General features: G+C 40.3%; 1 protein-coding gene across 1 annotated transcript in view; it reads left to right on the top strand.

Annotated features, from left to right (window-relative positions):
• The first annotated feature begins 6,641 nt into the window (after window positions 1-6,641).
• Window positions 6,642-23,076, top strand: part of DNAJC13 (DnaJ heat shock protein family (Hsp40) member C13) — a 171,431-nt gene continuing 154,996 nt past the window's right edge. Inside the window, exon 1 of the mRNA XM_055413675.2 lies at window positions 6,642-6,888. The gene's annotated coding sequence lies outside the window, so the exon portion shown is untranslated. The remainder of the gene's footprint in view (window positions 6,889-23,076) is intronic.

Here is a 23,076-nt window from a genome sequence, read left to right as displayed (position 1 = left end):
GAACCATATATATATAATTTTACATTTTCTAGTGGCTACATTTTAAAAAAAGAAATGTGAAGTTAATTTTAATGATGTCTTCTTTTAACTGAATACTTATCTAAAATATTATTTCAGCATGTAATCAATATAAAATTTTAAATGTAGTATTTTAGATTTTTTTCATATTAGATCTGGTATTTTAACTTTATTTCAAGTATTCAGCAACTTGGGGATAGGTTACTATGTTGGAAACAGTTGAATATATTTATGTGGCGTTCTTAGGGATTCATTTAGGATCTGGGCTTTAATATAATTCAGTTCAGTTCAGTTCAGTTCAGTCGTTCAGTCGTGTCCGACTCTTTGCGACCCCATGAATCACAGCACGCCAGGACTCCCTGTTTGATATAATTAGGCAGGTCCATTTAACAGCAATAGGGAGCTTGATAAGCAGGTGTTTGTCTCATGTCTAAAATCTTAAACTTCCCCTGCTTTGTACAGTAATGTATGCCACTGATAAAAGCTACTGATATAAAAAAAGCTGTGAAATACTGTATTTCATATAATTTGTAAACTTAATATGTGTACACTATGAAAGTATCAGAAAATCTTGTGTAAACTTATATTTTGAATAAAAAGATAAATCCAGGGATTTTCTGGTAATCCAGTGTCCAAGACTCCAAGCTCCCAATGTAGGGGGCCTGGGTTTCATCCCTGGTCAGGGAACTAAGATCCCACATACTACAAGTAAGACCTGGTACAGCCAAATAAATAAATAATTAAAAAAATTAATCCAGAAAGAGAATTTTGAAGGTCATGCTTGTATGGGTCACTCCTTTAAAAAATGGCTGGCAGTGTGACCTCACTTAACAGAAGAATAGGGAAAGAAGAGGTAAGTCCTCCTACCTTTCCTGCCTCTGCTGTTTAGTTCCAGTGTTTTGAGAAGGATATTGACTAACTTGTGCAAATCGATTAAGAACAACCAGGGGAACTGTGAAAAGGCTTGAAACCACATCCTGTAAGGAGCAGCGAATATGGCTTCTAAAGATCAGAGTTTGAGGCCAGGACGGTTAATCAGAGTGATAATAAGCAGAGGTATATGTGTGCTTAGTTGCTCAGTTGTGTCCAACTCTTTGTGACCCTATGGACTGTAGCCTGCCAGTTCCTCTGTCCATGGGTATTCTCCAGGCAAGAATACTGGAGTGGGTTGCCATGCCCTCCTCCAGGGGATCTTCCCAACCCAGGGGTCGAACTCAGGTGTCTTGCATTGCAGGTGGATTCTTTACCATCCAGCCAGCAGGGAAGCCCAGTAAGCAGAGGAGAGGGGGGCAGATAGGAGGATTTTCTTGAGTCATGAAATATTTCCTGCCATATCAGTAAACAAGGATGTCACAGTCATCAGAAATTCCTGCCCAAAGTGAGCTGGTGAGCCTAAGGGCACTCATGGGGAGAAGAATACCTGTGATCCAACAGCCATCCAGAGAAGGCAATGGCAAGCCACTCCAGTACTCTTGCCTAGAAAATCCCATGGATGGAGGAGCCTGGTAGACTGCAGTCTGTGGGGTCGCTAAGGGTTGGACACGACTGAGCAACTTCACTTTCACTTTTCACTTTCACACATTGGAGAAGGAAATGGCAACCCACTCCAGTGTTCTTGCCTGGAGAATCCCAAGGAAGGGGGAGCCTGGTGGGCTTCCGTCTATGGGGTCACACAGAGTCGGTCACGACTGAAGTGACTTAGCAGCAGCAGCAGCAGCCATCAGGCTGCAGCCATGTCCTACAATGAGCTCCAAGAGAGCTCAGGATGTGAAAATCACCGGATACTGGCTGAAGATAGCTGAGATGCATATGAAAGGAATGATTTCAGTGAGTCCAGACTCTTGCATCTTCTCATACGTAGAAAAGCGCTAAATTCCTTAACATATGCTATCGGGTTTTCTTTAATTAACAACAATCTTTTAATGTTCAGACTATCTGCTTTTTGTTGCAAAACTTCTATATAACCTGGATCCTTTCCTTTCCTCCTTGGAGCAGTTCTCTCAGAGTCATTCTCCTGGGTTTGAAGTCCCCAAAATTCCCACCAAATTAAACAAAACTCTCAACCTTTCAGTTCAGTTCTGTCTCTCAGTCACGTCCAACTCTTTGCAACCCCATGCAGCATGCCAGTTTTCCCTGTCTATCACCAACTCCCGGAGCTTGCTCAAACTCATGTCCATCGAGTCAGTGATGCCATCCAACCATCTCATCCTCTGTTGTCCCCTTCTCCTCGTGCCTTCAATCTTTCCCAGCATCAGGGTTTTTTTCTAAGGAATTACTTCTTCGCATCAGGAGACCAAAGTATTGGAACTTCAGCTTCAGCCCTTCCAATTAATATTCAGGACTGATTTCCTTTAGGATTGACTGGTTGGATCTCCTTGCAGTCCAAGGGGCCCTCAAGAGTCTTCTTCAACACCACAGTTCAAAAGCATCAGTTTTCTTTATGGTCCAACTCTCACATCCATACATGACTACCAGAAAAACCATAGCTTTGACTTTATGGACCTTTGTTGGCAAAGTAACGTCTCTGCTTTCTAAGATGCAGTCTAAGTCATAGCTTTTCCTCCAAGGAGTGTCTTTTAATTTCACGGCTACAGTCACCATCTGAAGTGATTTTGGAGTCCAAGAAAATAAAGTCTGTAACTGTTTCCATTGTTTCCCCATCTATTTGCCTCGAAGTAATTGGACCAGATACCATGATCTTAGTTTTCTGAATGTTAAGCTTTAAGCCAGCTTTTTCACTCACTCTACTCTTTACTTTAATCAAGAGGCTCTTTGGTTCTTCTTCACTTTCTGCCATAGGGTGGTGTCATCTGTGTATCTGAGGTTACTGATATTTCTCCTGGCACTCTTGACTCCAGCTTGTGCTTCATCCAGTCCAGCATTTCACATATTGCACTCTATTCTACATATGTTAAATAAGCAGGGTGACAATATACAGCCTGACATACTCCTTTCCCAATTTGGAACCTGTCTGTTGTTCCATGCCCTGTTCTAACTGTTGCTTCTTTACCTGCACACCGATTTCTCAAGAGACACGTAAGGTGGTCAGGTATTTCCCTTCTCTTTAAAAATTTTCCAGTTTGTTGTGATCCCAAAGGCTTTACCACAGTCAGTGAAGCAGAAGTAGATGTTCTTCTGGAATTCTCTTGCTTTTTTTTTATGATTCAGCAAATGTTGGCAATTTGATCTCTGGTTCCTCTGCCTTTTCTAAATCAAGCTTGAACATCTGGAAGTTTTTGGTTCATGTACTGTTGAAGCCTCACTCGGAGAATTCTGAGCATTGTGCTAGTGTGTGAGATGAGTCTCAACTTTTAGGTTGTGACTGTTTTTTAAGTTGACATGTTATAGTGGCAAATATTTAAAAGGGATGTCACAGGAGAGGAACAGGCAAAAAAACAACAACAAAAAAAACTACTAATGAACAGAAGGCAAGTTGGCTGAATACAAAGACAGTAGTTTCTAAAACTACAAAGAAAAAAATCTTTTGGGAGGCAGGGAATTTTGCTCTACAGCTGAGGGGTTGGACAGGGCAAGGGAAGGGGAAAGTCACTGTCTAAGGCTCCTCCTAACTCCAAGTATGGATTTTATTTGTCCCACATATTGAACAGAGAGATAGTGTGGAGGTATAATAGTTTACTGGCTTCGATGTAACTAGTCCTGTAACTAAATCTTGGCTCAATCTTTAGGAGTTAGTTCACTTTGGGCAAGTTTCTTAGATTCTCATGGTTTTTTTCCCCTATAAAATAAAAATAAGACACCCCAAATCTACTTCTGGGATTATAGGAAGTCTTTGTAGTCTACAAGATGCTATAAAAACAAAAGTTTCTGTTTCCCTGGGATAAGCCAAGAAGGCCCCTTAACTCAGTAATACTATTGCTTTTACTTTCTCCCTTCCTACTCTATTTTAGGTCCTGTTGTAACTAAACAGAGCCTATGGGTCCTTCCTGGGACAGATTCCCTGTCCCTCATGTCCTCTAACTACCTCCTTTTTTCTCTTTTGGCCATGTCACATGGCATGTGGGATCTTAGTTGCCCAACCAGGGATCAAACTTATGCTTCCTGCAGTGTGGAAGCACACAGTCCTACCTACTGAGCTGCCAGGGAATTTCTTTCTCACCTGGGTCTTGTTTGTACAACAAACAAACAAAAACCCCTTCAGCCTCCTAGGCTTTGCCAGAGTTTCAAGGAATAAACTTAATTAGGTCAGTAAATACAGAAGAAAAGGAAAATGGTTAATCAGACATAGTCTAGCCATTAAACAAAGCCAAGGAGCTTTTGTTCCTTTGTAGCTCAGTTGATAAAGACTTTGCCTGCAGTGCAAGAGACTGGGGTTCGATTCCTGGGTTGGGATGATCCCCTGAAAAAGGAAATGACAACCCACTCCAGTAATCTTGCCTGGAGAATCCCATGGACAGAGGAGCCTTGCTGGCTACAGTCCATTGGGTTGCAAGAGTCGCACACGACTTAGCGACTAACCCCGCAAGGGCTATAGACAGTATTCTGAGCCACACCCTTTTGAGCTGTTTTGCAGCTACGGAAACTTCCACCAGGTAGAAGAAGTTAACTGTACACTGCCTACAAGCATGTGGACCCCAGACTGATTGGATTCAGAAGGTTGATGTTGACTCCTGATTACTTCACCACCAAACAATCGGAAAAATGTCCCTGAACCGATCACACACCCAGCAATTCTCTCCCTCACCCTGTCTTTAAAAATCTTTCCCTGAAAGCCATAGGACAGTTCAGGTCTTCTGACTACTAGAGACCTGCACTCCTTAGTTGACACCTACAATAAACACTGCATTTTCTTTCCCCCCAACCTGATGTCAATAGATTAGCTTTACTGCACACTGCAGCCAGCAGATCCTAGTTCGATCCTGTAACAGTCTTCCCACAACCAACCACCTATTCCTGTTACCACCTCTTAGATGTACCTTTGGAGGAGGCAATGGCAACCCACTCCAGTACTCTTGCCTGGAAAATCCCATGGACGGAGGAGCCTGGTAGGCTGCAGTCCATGGGGTCGCTAAGAGTTGGACACGACTGAGCGCCTTCACTTTCACTTTTCACTTTCATGCATTGGAGAAGGAAATGGCAACCCACTCCAGTGTTCTTGCCTGGAGAATCCCACGGACAGCAGAGCCTGGTGGGCTGCCATCTCTGAGGTGGCACAGAGTTGGACACGACTGAAGCGACTTAGCAGCAGCAGCAGCAGATGTACCTTATCTTACTGTCACAATACAGGAAAGTCTACTGTAGATAAAAGCAATTTCTTTCAACCTCAAGGTAGGGCAAAAGGTCAAAACAGTCAGGAAACAAAAATCTGTAAAACCATTGCGTTTTCCATCCTGCAATTGCCATCTCTAAAAATGAGTCAACCACTGAAAGGACAATATTATCTCAGGACTGCTCTGCTGAGTATCAAACCTCTTATCAGAGACCTTTAACCCTCATAAAATAATGCATCCATGCTAGCCACATACATCAACTATCTTTTGAAGTTTCCAGAAGAGTTTTATAATTTGCAACGTTGGAAGAAAAATAACTGGACTACCTTCAAGATATTTTTCAACTGCTGTCTCTAGATCTCAGATCTGGAAGTGGAGAGTGAATTTAATCAAACCCTCACCCACAGGTAACACACACTACTATGTCTTTTCTTTAACCCTATTCCTCTCTCCCGGCTTCCACATATATTAGGGAGATAACAGAGAAGGCACAAACTTTGGAGTCAGATTCCTTGAGTCCCCTACTGTGGAGAGGGACCTCAGTTTATGTGCAAAACAAGGATAATTCCTACTCAACAGTGTTGAGGATTAACTAAGCAAACCCCTTGACACGTGATTAGCAATAAATGGGATCTATCAGTATTATTTTTCTGGCACTCCCAGCAGCAAAAGGCCGTCAGTATTTCCGAGGCTTTGGTCTCTGTGACTTCCCAAACCAACCCATATTTAAACCCTTTTCAGCTGTCTTCTGCGAGCCTCAGTAGCTAGTGAAACTGCTGGCTCTCAAGACAGCAAACGGGGTATAGATCTTCTCGCGGATACTCCACGGCATTTCAAGTCAAGACTGGGTAAATGCTTTAAAACAGCACTTCACGAGATTAAGAATGCATAACCTGTCCCGCACAAAGACCACGGGAAGTGAGGCGACGTCGCTTAGTCGTGTCCTACTCTTTGCGACCCCAAGGATCCTCGGGGCATGGGATTTTCCAGGCAAGAATACTGGGGTGGGTTGCCATGTCCTTCTCCAGGGGATCTTTCTGACCCAGGGATCGAACCTGGGCCTCCCGCATTGTAGGCAGACGCGTTACCGTCTGAGCCACCAGGGAAGCCTCAAAGCCACAGACTGAGGTGCAGGTTCCCTTCTCCCGGGGCGTGGAGCCTTCCTTCCACCATCTTCGTCGACATTCTGCTCATGTCTCAGCTGCGTTCGGGGAGGAGGGCGTGTCTACCAGAAAGCCGGCGGGACGCGGAACCTCACGGCAAGCAGGCGGATACGACGGGGAGGGCGGAGAAGTGCGTGCGAGAGCGGGGAGCGGGAGGCGGAAGCACTGAGGTCAGCTGACTGGGTCTCGTGACCCGCTGGGCAGGGGCGGCGCAGGCGCACTGGAGCGCGGTCGTCACAGCCTGAGCGAAGATGGCGGCCTCCAGAGAGAGCCTCTGAGAGGCGGAGGGAGGAGGTGCAGGGGGTGGGGAGGCAGCGCCGCCGCGGCACCAGGAACCCGCGGCCGTGGAGCCACGGGGCCTCGGCGGGGAAAGGGGAAGTGCTGTGGGGGAGGAGGCCGGAGGGCGCCTCATCCCACTCTGGACGCTGAGCCGGCGGCAGGAGGAGCTCGGGCTGGAGCCGCTCCAGCCTCCCGCGAAGGTAAATCACCACGGGCACCGGACTCTGGAGCTTTGCTTTACCCCCTCGCCACGCCGCGAGGACTTGGGGCGCCAGGGGCCGGGAGAAGGAAGGGTGGTGGTGTCTGGGCCCAACCTCCAGCAGTTCAGGAGAGCAGGCTGCTGGTCAGGTTCCTGCCGTCGGACCCCGCCACCCCCACCCCGCCTGCCCCCCTGCGGCTCTGAGTGACAGTCGCCCGGAGCCCTGCCCTGTTCAGTCCCACCCCTCTTTTCGCCTCGTTTTCTGGGTTTCTTCCCACCACGGTCCCCCCACTGCACTCTGCACATCCTTACCCCGCTCAGCCCTTATTCCTCTGGGTTTGCAGCCCACTGGGCTCCGCCCTCCGGATTCCCTTTCATTCTGCTAGTCTGAGCGCTCTTCCAGCTGGATGCCTGGAACTCTTGTTTCCGTGGGTCAGTGACCCTCCTTCCTCCCAAGTATCGCATGGACTTTTAACTTTATTTGCATAGCTTTGTTTCGTTTTGTTAGGAAATGGGGAGCACCCGCGTCGTTTCTTCTCCAGCTCCTCCCTTTTCCAAAATGAAGTTTTTTCCCCTCAACGTTTCCTTTTTGCAAGAGAGCTTATTCACAGGGGCCTTTCCTCCACTGCTGTGATTTTGTCTCTGAATGCGGCCTTTAGATGGGTGAAGTGGAACTTAGACGTTCTGTGAACTGGCTGTTAAACGCGGATTTGACTCTACACTTAAAAAGTGTCCTCCCCTAAATTGTGTAGGCTGTTAAGGTAACCTCGCTTGTTTTGAGACTTTCCTTTACAGGTTGCTTAGGGGAGAAAATTAGAAGTCTTCCCCAAATGTGGCAGTGGTTTCCCGAAGTAAATGATTTCTCGGTTCCTCTCTCTGCTTTTCCCTTTGATCCGACCCTGATTCTCCTTGGGCTTCTACCTGATGCTGTCGCCCACTGTGAAGGAGTTTATACTGTAGAGTTATTTTGAGCGTCTTGGAGTGTAGAGTCTTGGGTGAAAAGTTAAATTTCAGAATATTTTTTCAGGACCTGTCCCAAAGATTGTCTTACTGTGTTTTCTTCTTCCTTGGTGGATCTGACAGATTTCTAGGTTTGAAAGTACTGTCTACAGAGCCTAGGGAAATTACAGTTGTTAGTTATATTACCAGTACTCTGAGTTTATGGGAAAATGAAACAGGACTTGCCCTAAAAAAAGGTTTAAAAAACTCGTCAATAATTGAGTGTTCCCAAAAGACTTGATTTCTCTGTTCTTTAGAAGTGCTTTATTGTTTGACTAGCATATAATGTAAGATCATGTTAACATTTTAAATGTAATGTAAAACAGTTTAAGCAGCTATATCTTAAACTTGACTTTTGGGGTTAATATCACAGTGGAATATAAGCCCATCCTCGTTTAGAAATATTACATTATACTCTTTGTTTGAAAACAGGAAGTAGCACATATTAATGGAGGAAAAGTGGAATCAGAGAGTTATTAAGAGATAGGAATTTTACATTCTATAGTCTCGTTCATGGAAAAATAGCACAATTTGTATTCCACTGGGAGGTAATGGATATTCCTCTTTTTTCTAAACTGGCAGTAGTAAATAGTAAATATATGAATGTTATAAGGGAAAAAGTTATGCAATTATGGAAAGGATGAGTTATTTTTAAGAATTAACTGTATCCACAAATAAATAGAAGCTGGTTTCTTAGATGGAATGAAACAATACTGGCTTTGTTATTGAATTTGTAGAAGGTAGGTAGATACTAAATTATGGTTGAAATTTTAAAATCTGTTTTTACTAATTTGGCTGTATTCCTAAACTACTTCTATTTGAATTTGAGGTTTCCATTGCACATACCATTCCCATTTTTCTCTGACTGAATACTTAAAATTAGTAAAATAGAGGCGCAGATAAACTGTCAAAAATTTTGTTGCTACTAATAGTTTTAGGCCTAAATGTTTACCGTAATGCTTATTAGTGGTTAGAGGGGAGTTGTTTTCAAAAAGATTCTTTAAGTCAGTGTTTCTCAACTTTATCAAACCCAGTAAAGACCGCCTTTTTATTTCAAATAATTTGTAACAGCTCCTTTATTGAAATAGTTTATAAATTAGTATAACCACTTCTGGCTTTGGCCCTTGGACAAAAAGAGCCTTTGGTTCCACTGTAGGATCAAAAAAGAACTGGACTAATGTCAAATTCATGATTTTCTTTTTTTTCTGGAAACTGTTAAGTTGCTGAGACCACAGAGCAAACCAGTGGCCTGAAATTTAAGGAGAGAAAGAGTACATATGAACTACTCACGGTCACCTTCAGAGACACAGCTGAATACTGATAAAGAGCATTCAGCTTGAATAGCTGACAGATTGATGAAGGCTGAGCTCACTTCTTTATCTACATTCTTCGCTGGGTACTCCTAGAAAAGATTGGAATGAGATCTGGGGAGTGTCTGTTGTGCTGACCCAGAGAAGGGGAGAAGAGCAGCAGAGTTTTCAGGAGGGGCAAAAAACTCTCGATTCTTTCTCTCTCTCTCTCTCTCCCCTATAGAATAAAGACCTTAATCTTTAGAGAGAATGGCATCTCTGCTAGCAGGCCCTGTTGGTGAGCTGAGGGAAGACAGAAACTGGTGGGAGCATATTTTTGTGGGAGGGGCACCAAGCCCAATATTCCCGCCTGGGGAAACAGGAAAATTACACCTCTGAGAGCCAGAGACACAATGTATGTCTAGGACTAAACCTTAATCAGGACAACAGAGACTCTAACCCCACCTTCCTGCCACTAAGTTAAGAAGCTGAATAACAAGCAACTGCAAAGTAGTACAAAGTGAGGAATAAGTTTATGCAAAGAGGCGCAGGGCAAAGAATCAAATAGACATTGCTTTAATAAACGCTTCCCGACCTAGACACAAGCTGTTCTGTAGATATTTGAAGCTTGTAATACAGCGGGGATAAAACCACAAAAGTGAAAGTATTAGTTGCTCAGTCATGTCTGACTCTTTGCAGCCTCATGGACCAAAGAGTATGGACCAGGCTCCTCTGTTCATGGAATTCTCCAAGGCAAGAATACTGGAGTGGGTTGCCATCCCCTGCTCGGGGATAACCATAGCAACAGAGAATCATAAACTCAGCCCAACTCCTAACATCCTGCACTAAAGACTCAACAAAGAAAAGATATTTCCATTTCCCTTCACAAAAATTACTTCCTCTATCTCTGCTGTTCTATTACATGTCCCACTTTCAGCAAAAAATTATAAGACATGCAAAAGACAAAAAACATTTCCAAGAGAGAGGGCAATCACCAGGATTACTCTTTGGCTAACATAGGTGCTTCTATCTGATAAGGGAATTTAAAATGACTATAATTAATGTTAAAGGTGTGAACAAAAAGTGGACAGCATACAAAATCCAGTGGGTAGTTTCAGCTGAAGGATAGAAACTGTAAGAAAGAATTAAAAGGAAATGTCAGAAGTTTCACTACATAGTAACGAATTTGCAGTATGCCTTTGGGCTCATCAGTTGATCTGATACAACCAAAGAAAGAATCAATGAATTTGTAGATATCAGAAATTATCCAAATGAAACACAAAGAGTTTTAAAAAAGAACAAGAGCTTGGGGGTTCTATCTAACACATTTAAATACATGCATAATTGGAATCCCGGAACAGGACAGAGCAGAAGAAATGTTGAAATATTTGAGGAAATAATCTAGAATTATCTGAAACTAATGCTAGACATCAAAGTGGAGGTGCAAGAAACTTAGAGAACACCAAGCAGGATAAACACCTGCCACTTAAAAAACCTGCATAAGACATCAAATTCAAACTTCCTTCCCCAGAGAGAAACTGTTGAAAAGAGAAACATTCTTGTACAAAGAAACAAAGGTAAGAGTTACAGCAGAGAAGCCATGCAAGCCAGAAGACAGCTAAGTGAGTGACAGCTTTAAAGTATTGAAAGAAAAAAAACTAAAAAAAATCCATCAAAAATGCAGACATAATCCAGATACTCTGAAAAGCCATGAGAATTCAGACTTCTCATGAAGTTTTTAATGATGTATGCATTCCAGGAAAATTAACGTGTATATTAAATGGCAAAACATATTTCATGATTTGTATTTTAGTATAAAACTAAATTCTGGGATTAGCTGTAAATAGGCTTTTATCTATGTGAATGACCACTTTGATATTTGAAAGTCACTTGGATATTTGAGGACAGTTCATCAGTCTGTGGGACTGTCTTGCTTACTGAGGGGTATGTAGCTCCATCCCCTAAATCCTAGACGTGTTTCTAATCATAGTGTCTCAAGGGGCAGCAGCCCCACCCCAACTTCCACTCTTGCAACCATTACTTTAATTCAATACATTGAATTAAACGTTCAATACATTTTTTCTGCTTCAGCTGTTTTCACAGGTGGTTAGCACATGCCAGTCAGTAACATCTCTTATCTTATGGTATGATTCTTAGTTCTGGAAACTCCTTTAAGAATCAGTGAGTTGGGGGATATCTTTGTAGCAAGTAACTTAAGCCAACATAGTTGTGACATTTTTGCAAACTTGAGACAGTTAACCTGTGCTAAGTTGTATTTAAGTATGATTCATTCAATACACGGAGAAGGCAATGGCAAGCCACTCCAGTACTCTCGCCTAGAAAATCGCATGGACAGAGGAGCCTGGTAGGCTGCAGTCCATGGGGTCGCTACTAGTCGGACACGACTGAGTGACTTCGCTTTCACTTTTCACTTTCACACATTGGAGAAGGGAATGGTAACCCACTCCAGTGTTCTTGTGTGGAAAATCCCAGGGACGGCGGAGCCTGGTCAGCTGCCATCTATGGGGTCGCAGAGTCGGACACGACTGAAGCAACTTAGCAGCAGCAGCAGCAGCATTCAATAAAGCTAAACATGGAATTTCCTGGTAGTTTTCACATGCTCTTCAAACTTTATTTAGCAGCCTACATATTTAAGTTTTACTTATACTTTTATGGACTACTTAAAAGGAAAAGTGATCTCTAATATAAGTCTAAAATCAGTGGGGTTTTTAAAGTTTCAGAATTTAAGTTGCCCTTAGAAGTAGGCCGCACTGTTTAAGCAGTGTTCACAGATTTAGCACATGCTGTTTGGTAATATCTTTTTTGCAGTTAATAAGAACCGGAGCTTTTAATGACCAGATTGACAGCAAAACTCCTAAAGCAATCTAAATTATTTTGATGTTCCAATTTTTTCAGGTAATAATTGTGAAAACATCATGGAAGGATTGATAAGGTATGAATGTAGGGACTTTGTAATAAATTCTTTCTGTGTGTGTGTATGCTCAGTTGTGTTGTTTGCAATCTCATGGACTGTAACACACCAGGCTCCTCTGTCCATGGTGCTTCTCCTGCTCCAGGGGATCTTCCTGACCCAGGGATGGAACCCGTGTTTCTTGTGATTCCTGCATTGGCAGGTGGATTCTTTTACCACTGCACCACCTGGGAAGCTTCAGTAAATTCTATACTAATTATATTTAAGCTTCAATTCTTAGACTAGTACTGTGGGGTTTCTTGCTCCCTCAAACTTACACAGAATATATTTTGGATGTTCATCAAATCTTAGAGTAGATAAGCTGTTTTCCTCCCGAAACTTATAGCTAATGGGTTTAATTTTAAAAGTAGAATTTTCTTTTCTTTTCTTTTTTTAACTTGATAGATTTGGGAGTGTTCTGTAAACTGTGAAACTCTATGGCAGAGTTGGAATGATAGGGGTTTTTTTGAAAAGAGACAAACCAGAAGTTTACATGTTGTTGTGTTTTGTATTGGGTCAAAGAAAGGGAAATTGTAGCCACTTAAACTCTAGTCTTGTACTAGTATTAGGAGAACAGGATTTGGTTATTAAGATGCTTACTGTCTTCAAGTTATATTTGCTATATGCCTATAAAGTTTATTCCCCCATTATGTGTTTGCTATAGTGTTAAAAACATTAAAATGTGGCAATTGAAAATCTCCTTTACCATTAGGGTCTGTGAGAGCAAGATTATTAAGTGCCTATTTGTGAGCTGAAGAACAGTTTATTGAATTAGTATATTTTGTTCTTGCATAAGCTAAATTAGATTCAAAGATAAAATGAAATAGAAATTTGTGTCTAGAAAACACGTTAAGAACGTGTGCAAACTAGAAATATGTAAATGATCAGTACTGCTGATTTCACAGAATTGCTTAAGTGAACACATTTCTTAGTTGTTCTTTTTTTTTTTTTTCCTGAGGTGAATATTTCAAGGTATTTTTAAATTTTGGAAAGGGAAGAGTCATAACTATGTATCTTTCCTGGCAAAAACATTATTATTATTTTACAACAAATAGAGATCTATTTGTGAGAAATAAGAATTATCCCTTCAGATGTAATCTAAAATATGAAAAGGTAGGTATCTTTTTCAGTATTTAATTTACATTGAATAGGAAAGGCCAGCAAAATTAACTGCTGTGGTATATATGCTTACTTCTCCCCCCATTGAGATCGTGTTAAGTGTTTCTTCAGATTTATGGGTTGCTTTTGAATTTCTCTTGCCCTTTTATTTCATGAATATATATTCAGTTTCTAATTAGAGAGGAATGGATTTTATAAAGAGAATGAGGGGATTTTAGATTAGTTTGCCCTACCCTTTGATGGTAGAAGTATTTGAAAGTTCATTTTGGCTTTGAACTGGCTTTCTTACAATATTTATCTCTGAAGTTCTTCAGCAAGTAAAGAAAACTAATATAGAGTGTACTAAAACCTTACTTAGTGATCTATTTTATAGCTGTTTAAAGATCCCTGTATGGTAGATGTCATTCACATTACTGATTTGTTGTTTATTTAAATGAATACTTCTGTCTACACGAGTTATATATTAAAACATAAAGATTAAAAATTTAAAAACAGGGTTAAAGTTCATATCACTTTTCTCGCAGACACAGCACATTCTAAGACAGTCTAGTTGTAGCTTTTTAATATGGGTAAAAATTAATATTCTGTTAACCATTTCTATTTTTTTTTTACCTTTTATTTGAAACTGACCTAACCTAGAGATATAATTCACTTAGGTTTTGAATCCAGTTACAAATAAAACTAGGCTCTTTAAAAAGCCAGTAATAAGGGATTCTCTCTTTGGTCGTTACTCGGGTCAGCCTTTGCCTTCAGTTCAGTTCAGTTCAGTTGCTCAGTCTTTTCTGACTCTTTGCAACCCCGTGAGTCACAGCACACCAGGCCTCCCTGTCCATCACCAACTCCTGGAGTTCACTCAAACTCACCTCCATCGAGTCAGTGATGCCATCCCGCCATCTCATTTTCTGTCGTTCCCATTCTCCTCCTGCCCCCAATCCCTCCCAGCATCAGAGTCTTTTCCAGTGAGTCAACTCGTCGCATGAGGTGGGCAAAGTATTGGAGTTTCAGTTTTAGCATCAGTCCTTCCAATGAACACCCAGGGCTGATCTCCCTTAGAATGGACTGGTTGGATCTCCTTGCAGTCCAAGGGACTCTCAAGAGTCCTCTCCAACACCACAGTTCAAGAGCATCAATTCTTCGGCGCTCAGCTTTCTTCACAGTCCAACTCTCACATCCATACATGACTACGGGAAAAACCATAGCCTTGACTAGACGGACCTTTGTTGACAAAGTAATGTCTCTGCTTTTTAATATGTTCTCTGGGTTGGTCATAACTTTCCTTCCAAGGAGTAAGCGTCTTTCAATTTCATGGCCGCAGTCAGCATCCGCAGTGATTTTGGAGCCCAAAAAAATAAAGTCTGACACTGTTTCCAGTGTTTCTCCGTCTATTCCGCATTGCCTTAGCAATGGTTTTCCTTCCTTCTGCATTTTCAGTAGGACGTCGATGTATGAGGAAATACTGAGTTCACAAATTAGTTTCTATCATGTGAATAGCTACCATATTTTCAGGTGTAATTTCACAGTGTAGCAGAAAAAGTGTTCTGTTGTAGGAGAGTTTGCTCAGAAAATAAAGGCAAATGCAGTTTTCCCCCAACATAAAAGTTTTCACCAATAGCCAAGTTGAAAGAAATTTACATTAGACACCCATTTTTTTTGAGTCATTTCAAGACAGACTCATATTTTTACTTCATTACTTGAGAGTGAGCGCAAAATGATGAAAGAGTTTATTCTTTCATTTTACAAATTCAAGGTGGAAAGTTAGTATCTTATCTGCTCTTTGGAAGTTTTCATATTTGTGTAAAAATCCTTTCCAATTGGTCATGCAAAGTGTGTGCTTTGAAGGCAAATAGCCTTGATTAAAACCATTTCCTTCATTCATTTGCTAGTGTATTATTTTTCTGAGTATACTCATTCATCCTGGGCTAAGTAAGGGCTGTGTGTGAGTTTTTACTTAACACAAGCCATGCACATAAACTTAATTTTGCTGTGCGTGCAAATTCTTTTGCTTATACCCTGACTGCCTGACTGTAATCTGCTTGGAGGGCTCAATGGTAAAGAATTCACCTGCAGTGCCGGAGACACAGGTTCAGTCCCTGGGTCAGAATGATCCCCTAGAGGAGGAGATGGCAACCCATTCCGGTATACTTGCTTTGGAAATCCCATGGACAGAGGAACCTGCCTGGCTGTATAGTCCCTGGGGTCACAAAAGAGTCAGACCGAATTTGGGACTAACTAGCAACAGTCTGCTTAAGTGTTTGTGATGCTGAGTCCCTTCGTACTGCTTTTTGTTCTAAATGTCATTTTGATGTAGGTGTCTCTCAGTGAACTCTCAAGTCCTGCACTTTTGTGTCAAAACTATATTGTCCAAAAGATTGTTCTTATTTTATGTGTAAATGATTTTAAATGGATTGTCAGTTTTACTGCCAGTAATAGGAATGTGAAAACCTTAAGTGTTATTTGAAAGGATGAAGCAAGGGACTCCTTGAAAAAGGCGGATCTAGCCAGAATGCCTATTGCCTTGAATTTGACTTTTTAACCCCTCGTGCAGGTCTTTTAAAAGACAAACTGAAAAGTTGCAGAAAAGCTCTGTTAGTAGTGTATTATTAGGATATAGAATGAGAACAAGTGAAGCCAACTTGCAAAAATTAGAGATCTTTTCCAGGTGATTTAGTTACAAAGGGCTTGTATACTTGAGTTTTTATCAAAAAGATCTTTGAGAATTTGAAGAGGGACTGTCTTGAAAGAATGGAGATGAAATTTAAGCAGTAATTAGTTTGAACACATAAGCTCTTGCTAATTTGAATAGCATGTCGATACCTGGCAGGATAGCAAATGCTGATGATACAGCTGCTACCAAGATCTCACCTAACAATTTTTATATTTTTTTACCTGGACAGTTTGCTGTTATTTATAGAATGTGCCTATAAATAACTGTTATGCTCCTACACCTGAGACTAGAAATTCTGCAGTGTTTTCATCACTATCAGTGGGAATTATGGTTGCTTATGAGTTTTTGCTGATAAGCAACAGTTCAAGGACCACGTTTAGGGCTTATTTAAGAAATATTCAGAGGAGATAATTGAATGGGGATTATTTCTATGGAGTAAAATTCTTTTTCCCAAAAGCTTCATAAGCTGTAACTTAAAGACATCAAACATAAATTTAAGACTATTAGGTTGGTTTCACAGAATTCAGCAACACATCAAAAAGCTCATACACCATGATCAAGTTGGGTTTATTCCAGGGATGCAAGGATTGTTCAGTATATGCAAATCAGTCATTGTGATACACCATATTAAAAAATTGAAAGATAAAAACAATATGATAATATCAGTAGATGTAGAAAAAACCTTTGACAAAATTCAACACCCATTTATGGTTAAAACTCTTCAGAAAAAGGAACCTGACTCAACATAGTAAAGGCCATGTATGATAAGCCTACAGCAAACATTATTCTCAATGGTAAAAAACTGAAAGCATTCCCCCTAAGATCAGGAATAAGACAAGGGTGTCCACTTTCGCCACTATTATTAAACATCGTTCTGAAAGTCTTAGCTATAGCAATCAGAGAAGAAAAAGAAATAAAAGGAATCTAGATTGGAAAAGAAGAAATAAAGTTCCCACGGTTTGCAGATGACATGATACTGCACATAGAAAACCCTAGAGATAGTATCAGAAAATTACTAGAGCTAATCAGTGAATTTAGCAAAGTCACAGGATACAAAATCAATACAAAGAAATCATTTGTATTTCTATATACTAACAATGAAAAATCAGAAAGAGAAATTAGTAATCAATCCCATTCACCATTGCAACAAAAATAATTAAATACCTAGGAATAAACATCCTAATGAGACAAACTGACTCATTTGAAAAGACCCTGATGCTGGGAACGACTGAGGGTAGGAGAAGAATGGGACGACAGAGGATGAGATGGCTGGATGGCATCACCGACTCGATGGACATGAGTTTGGGTAAACTCTGGGAGTTGGTGATGGACAGGGAGGCCTGGTGTGCTGTGGTTCATTGGGTCGCAAAGAGTAAGACACAACTGAGCAACTGAACTGAACTGAAAGAGACAAAAGAAATGTACACAGAAAATTGTAAGACTAGTAAAAGAAATCAAAGATGACATAAATAGATGGAGAGATATTCCATATTCCTGGATAAGAAGAATCAATACTGTGAAAATGACTATACTACCAAATGCAATCTACAGATTCAGTGTGCTCCCTGTCAAATTACCAATGGCATTTTTCATAGAACTAGAACAAAAAATTTCACAATTCATATGGAAGCACATAAGACCCTGAATAGCCAAAGGATTCTTGAGAAAGAAATGGAGCTGTAGGAATCAACCAACCTTCCTGACTTCAGATTATACAACAAAGCTGCAGTCAATAAGACAGTATGGTACTGGCCAAAAACAGAAATATAGATCATTGGAACAAGATAGAAAGCCCAGAAATAAACCTATACACCTATGGGTACCTTATTTTTGACAGAGGAGGTAAGAATATACGGTGGGGCAAAGACAGCCTCTTTGATAAATGGTGCTGGGAAAATTGGACAGCTACATGTAAAAGAATAAAATTAGAACACTTCCTAACACCATATACAAAGATAAACTCAAAAGGGATTAAAGACCTAAATGTAAGACCAGAAACTGTAAAGCTCTTAGAGAAAACAGAGGCAGAACACTTGATGACATAAATCAAAGGAAGATCCTCTATGACCCACTTCTAGAGTAATGGAAATAAAAACAAAAGTAAACAAGTGGGACCTGATTAAACTTAAAAGGTTTTGCACAGCAAAGGAAACTATAAGCAGGGTGAAAACACAGGCCTCAGAATGGGCGAAAATAATAGCAAATGAAACAACTGACAGAGGATTAATTTCTAAAATATACAGGCAGCTCATACAGCTCAATACCAGAAAAACGAACAGCTCAATCAAAAAGTGGGAAAAGACCTAAACAGACATCTCTCCAACGAAGGCATACAGATGGCTAACAAACACATGAAAAGATGCTCAACATCGCTCATTATTAGAGAAATGCAAATCAGAACTACTATGAGCTATCACCTCACACCAGTCAGAATGGCCATCATCAAGAAGTCTGCAAACAATGCTGGAGAGGGTGTGGAGAAAAGGGAACACTCTTGCACTGTTGGGGGGAATGTAAATTGATACAGCCACAATGGAATACGGTATGGAGATTCCCTAAAAAACTAGGAATAAAACTACCACATGACCCAGCAATACCACTCCTAGGCATATACCCTAAAGAAACCAAAACTGAAACAGACACATGTATCCCATTGTTCATTGCAGCACTATTTACAATCGCTAGAACATGGAAGCATCCTAGATGTCCATCGACGGATGAATGGATAAAGAAGTCGTGGTACATATACACAATGCAATATTACTCAGCCATAAAAAGGAACGCAGTCAGTTCTAATGAGGTGGATGAACCTAAAACCTATTATACAGAGTGAAGTAAGTCAGGAAGGGAAAGATAAATATCGTATTCTAACGCACATGTATGGAAACTAGAAAAATGGTACTGAAGAATTTATTTACAGGGCAACAATGGAGAAGCAGACAGAGAATAGACTTATGGACATGGGGAGAGGGGAGGAGAGGGTGAGGTGTATGGAAAAGAGTAAGATGGAAACTTACATACCATATGTAAATCAGATAGCCAATGGGAATTTTCTGTGTGGCTCAGGAAACTCAAAGAGGGATATCAACCTAGAGGGGTGGGATGGGAGGGAGATGGAAGAGAGGGGATATATGTATACCTATGGTTGATTCATGTTGAGGTTTGACAGAAACAGCAAAATTCTATAAAGCAGTTATCCTTCAATGAAAAATAAATTTTAAAAACTATTAGGTTGATTTCAGGTAAAAATACATTTCTAATAATTGAAATTTCAAATGCCTAATGGGAGATATTTTAAATTTAGTAAATAAAATTGATGCTTATAGTTGACTTAATTTTTAAAATTAAAAAAAAATCTTTTAAAATAATCTTATGATTATCTTGGCTTATCTTTTATGTTCTTTTTGAAAGCATTTTAGGAAAACCATAAGGAATAAAATAATTATAATGCCCTGATATATTCCACATAGTTTAAGAAATATGGTATATTGGTATCGTTATTTTTGAATGAGCAGGTAAAAGCTTTAGAATACTGTTTAAATCAACATAACATTGTATGTTTGGAGGTGGAAATTCTAAGTGACACATATTGGTGATATACATTGAATAATACACAAGGACTAAAGTTAGTGAGTCTTTTCCACTTATAAAGGATCAAGTAACTTAATAACTTTCCCTGCTAAATATCTTTAAAAATGCTTGGCCTACAAGTAATCTTGAAAACGAAAGCTGTAGTAATAACATTCAAAAGAACTATTGTGTATCTGGGGTAGTATATTTAAAGTACAGTAGTTATTATGATTGCTAACAAAAATGCTAACTACATTTTTGAGTGCTTATTCTGAGCCAAATGTCACACTAATGCCTTTATTCAGATTATCTCACTTGGTCCTCACCATGGCCCTTTGAGACAAGTACTGTCATCTCTATAGATAAACTGGGATTCTGAGAAGTGAAGAAACTTTTGTTCAAAGTCATACAGCCAAAAAATGACGGTTACCACTAATGTGTCTTTGACCATAAGTACAATTTTAAAAATTCACCAGTTTTACCTTGGTAATAGATTATTAAAACAATTTTATTGTATATCTTACTAATACTAGCTTTGGGGCTAATCATTAGGTTAATGTTTAGCATGTGAGATAGCCACTACAATCTCTGTGCTACCGGAAATATTCCAAGTGAGTCTTCCCAGATAGAATCATCACCTACCACTGCACTTGGAGGAACCCTAGACTTGCTATTACTCATTTTCCAATGGTTCTCTAGCAATTATTCCAACTCTCACTTTAAGTGATGCATTGTCAAGCACAGAATATTCTTTTTTTTTTTTTGGCATTTTTCATGTATTTGTGCATTACCATCATCCACTAGTCAGTTATTAATACCTTTTGTTGTTCAGTATCTCAGTCGTGTCTGACTCTTTGCCGAACCCGTGGACTGCAGCTTGCCATGCTTCCCTGCCTTTCACCGTCTCCCAGTGCCTGCTCAAACTCGTGTCCATTGAGTCAGTGATGCCAACCAACCGTCTCATCCTCTTCTCCTCCCAGCATCAGGGTCTTTTCTAAGGAATCACTTCTTTCCATCAGGAGGCCAAAGTATTGGAACTTCAGCTTCAGCATCAGTCCTTCCAATGAATATTCAGGACTGATTTCCTTTAGAATGGACTGGTTGGATCTCCTTGCAGTCCAAGGGACTCTCAAGAGTCTTCTCCAGCACCACAGTTCAAAAGCATCATTTCTTTGGCACTCAACTTTCTTTATGGTCCAACTCTCACATCCATACATGACTACTGGAATACCATAGCTCTGACTAGATGGACCTTTGTTGGCAGAGTAATGTCTCAGCATTCTAAGATGCAGTCTTAAGTTTGTAATAGCTTTTCTTCCAAGGAGTAAGTGTCTTAATTTCATGGCTACAGTCACCATCTGCAGTGATTTTGGAGCCCAAGAAAATAGAGTCTCTCACTGTTTCCATTGTTTGCCCATCTAATTTGCCGTGAAGTGATGGGACCAGATGCCGTGATCTTAATTTTTTGAATGTTGAGCTTTAAGCCAGCTTTTTCACTCACTCTCCTCTTTCACTTTAATCAAGAGGTTCTTTAGTTCCTCTTTGCTTTCTGCCATAAGGGTGGTGTCATCTGTATATCTGAGGTTATTGATATTTCTCCTGGCAGTCTTGATTCCAGCTTGTGCTTCATTCAGTCCGGCTTACACGATCAGCTACTCTACATACAAGTTAAATGAGCAGGGTTACAATATACAGCCTTGATGTACTCCTCTTCCAATTTGGAACCAGTCCGTTGTTCCATGTCCGGTTCTAACTGTTGCTTCTTGACCTGCATAAAGATTTCTCAGGAGGCAGGTAAGGTGGTCTGGTATTCTCATCTCTTTAAGAATGTTCCACATTTTTTTGTGGTCCCAAAGCTTTAGTCAGTGAAACAGAGGTAGATGTTTTTCTGGAATTCTCTTGCTTTTTCTATGATCAAACAGATGTTGACAATTTGATCTTTTTAGCCTCTTCTAAAGTGAGCTTGAACATCTGAAAGTTCTCAGTTCACATAGTTTTGAAGCCTAGCTTGGAGAAGTTTGAGCATCACTTTGCTAGCCTATGAAATGGGTGTAGTTGTGCAGTAGTTTTAACATTCTTTGGCACTACCTTTCTTTGGGATTGGAGTGAAAACTGACCTTTCCAGTCCTGTGGCCACTGCTAAGTTTTCCAAATTTGCTGGCATATTGAGTGAAGTACTTTAACAGCATCTTTTAGGATTTGACATAGATCAGCTGGAATTCCATCACCTCCACTAGCTTTGCTTGTAGTGTTGCTTCCTAAGGCCTACTTGACTTCACCCTTCAAGTGGTTGGCTCTAGGTGATTGATCACACCATTGTCATTACATGAATCATTAATATCTTTTTTATATAGTTCTTCTGTGTATTCTTGTCACCTTTTCATAGTATCTTCTGCTTGTGTTACATCCATACCATTTCTGTCCTTTATTGTGCCCATCTTTGCATGAAAAGTTCCCTTGGCATCCCTGATTTTCTTGAGGAGATCTCTAGTCTTTCCCCTTCTATTGTTTTCCTATATTTCTTTGTGTTGATCACTGAGGAAGGCTTTCTTATCTCTCCTTGCTATTCTTTGGGACTCTGCATTTAGATGGGCATATCTTTCCTTTTCTCCTTTGCCTTTCGCTCTTCTTCTTTTCTCAGCTATTTGTAAGGCCTCCTCAGACAACCATTTTGCCTTTTTGCATTTCTTTTTCTTGGGGATGGTTTTGATCACTGCTTCCTATACAATATTATGAATTTCTGTCCATAGTTCTTCAGGCACTCTGTCTATCTGGTCTAATCCCTTGAATCTATTTCTCACTTCCACTATATAATCATAAGGGATTTGATTTAGGTCATACCTGAATGGCCTAGTGGTTTTCTGTACTTTCTTGAATATGAGTTTGAATTTGGCAATAAGGAGTTCATGATCAGAGCCACAGTCAGCTTCCGGTTTGTTTTTGCTGACTGTATAGATCTCTCAATATCTTCATCTGCAAAGAATATAGTCAGTCTGAATTCGATATTGACCATTTGGTGATGTCCATGTGATGAGTAGTCTCTTGTTTTCTTTTTTTTATTATTAATTAATTTATTTTAATTGGAGGCTAATTACTTTACAATGTTGTAGTGGTTTTTGCCATACATTGACATGAATCAGCCATGGGTGTACATGTGTTCCCCATCCTGAGCCCTCCCCATCCCATCCCTCAGGGTCATCTCAGTACACCATCCCTGAGCACCCTGTCTCATGCATCGAACCTGGACTGGCAATCTGTTTCATATATGATAATATACATGTTTCAGTGCTATTCTCTCAAATCATCCCACCCTTGCCCTCTCCCACAGAGTCCCAGAGACTGTTCTTTATATCTGTGTCTGTTTTGCTGTCTCACATGTAGGGTCATCATTTCCATCCTTCTAAATTCCATAATATGCATTAATATACTGTATTTGTGTTTTTCTTTCTGACTTACTTCAATCTGTATAATAGGCTCAAGTTTCATCCCCCTCAGTAGGAGTGATTCCTCCATTGTGTATGTGTGTCACAGATTTCTTATCCATTCATCTGCCGATGGATTTCTAGGTTGCTTCCA

Source organism: Moschus berezovskii, chromosome 1 (genome assembly GCF_049115385.1).
Source record: "Moschus berezovskii isolate FMDL1 chromosome 1, NW_MosBer_1.0, whole genome shotgun sequence".
Lineage (NCBI taxonomy): Eukaryota > Metazoa > Chordata > Mammalia > Artiodactyla > Moschidae > Moschus > Moschus berezovskii.
Note: the sequence above shows the minus strand (reverse complement) of the source record. Positions and strands in the feature narration are given on the sequence as shown.